Raw genomic sequence first — 1,156 nt, forward strand, 5'->3', positions numbered from 1 at the left:
AGAGCTATGGAGTCCCTCTTCTATTTCATTTTGGAATAGGGAAGAGGGAAGCGGAAAAAAATAACATGATCAGGGGACATATCTAGCTCCGGGAGTAGTTGCAACCACTCCTGCTTCCGGCGCCTCCGTTGGTGGTTCAAGGAATCCTGAGGAAGGAGAGAACGGTGAGAGGGTCCTACAATAGAAGAATTTCGGAGACGGTGATAACCGTTTTAGAGGCACCGCTTTAGCTGCCGGGCATCTGTCCTCCCTTCCGCCCAGCAGCTGGACCCCTCCCTCTTCTCCGAAGTAGGAGGTGGTGGCCTCCAGATGGCTGTCGACCTTGGTTCAGGTCGGGCCCATATGACAACCTAGGCCTAGTAGTCACAAAAATGGGTTTATTTTTTTTAATGTTTCACTTATGCTACATCCTATTATAGTGATAGTTGGAATAATTTCTGCTATAATGACTACCATTGATCGTTTGCAACAAAAAATAACAATCGGTAAGCAAATTGTGCAGTAGTTTTTTTTCCCCTGTTATAATGGCTATCATTTATTAGGTGGGCAGTCCAAATATTTAGTAACACATGTTATTTCCATGATATGTCCATCATTGAAACTGGATTATGATTAAATAGCGTCACTTATTTAATCAGGCAGTTCATTGATATTCTAACATTTTTTCTAGAAATATTTTAGCATGCATTTTAATTATGTGTTTCGATCCAATGGGGTAGAATGATGAATGATGCATCAGTGTAGGAGTTCCATTCATCCCATGCTCTCTCAATGATTGGCCCACAACAATATACCTTGGTGATTAGTGGCATGCACCGGTATGGTCATGCATGCAGTGCACGCAATAATTTTTTCTTCTCGTGGTGTTTTGGTGGAGAGGGTTCCCTAAACCAATGTAGGTTAGATTATCATATACACTGTTTAATTGTTGCTCCTTAGAGTTTAGTCTGCAGCTCCTATTCCGGACCTTCTTGAAATGTGGGTGGGCTTAGCTTTGTTGGAAAATATTGCCTAAAATTGCTATATATTATTATAGAATAGTGTTATAAAAAATTAATTTACTAAAATAATTCGAAAGATTGACGTACACTGCTTAAGATCATGATTTGCCCTCTATGTATAGATTGCGGCGACCTCATCTCCGAGGTATAACAAC

This window comes from Phoenix dactylifera, chromosome 5 (genome assembly GCF_009389715.1).
Source record: "Phoenix dactylifera cultivar Barhee BC4 chromosome 5, palm_55x_up_171113_PBpolish2nd_filt_p, whole genome shotgun sequence".
NCBI lineage: Eukaryota > Viridiplantae > Streptophyta > Magnoliopsida > Arecales > Arecaceae > Phoenix > Phoenix dactylifera.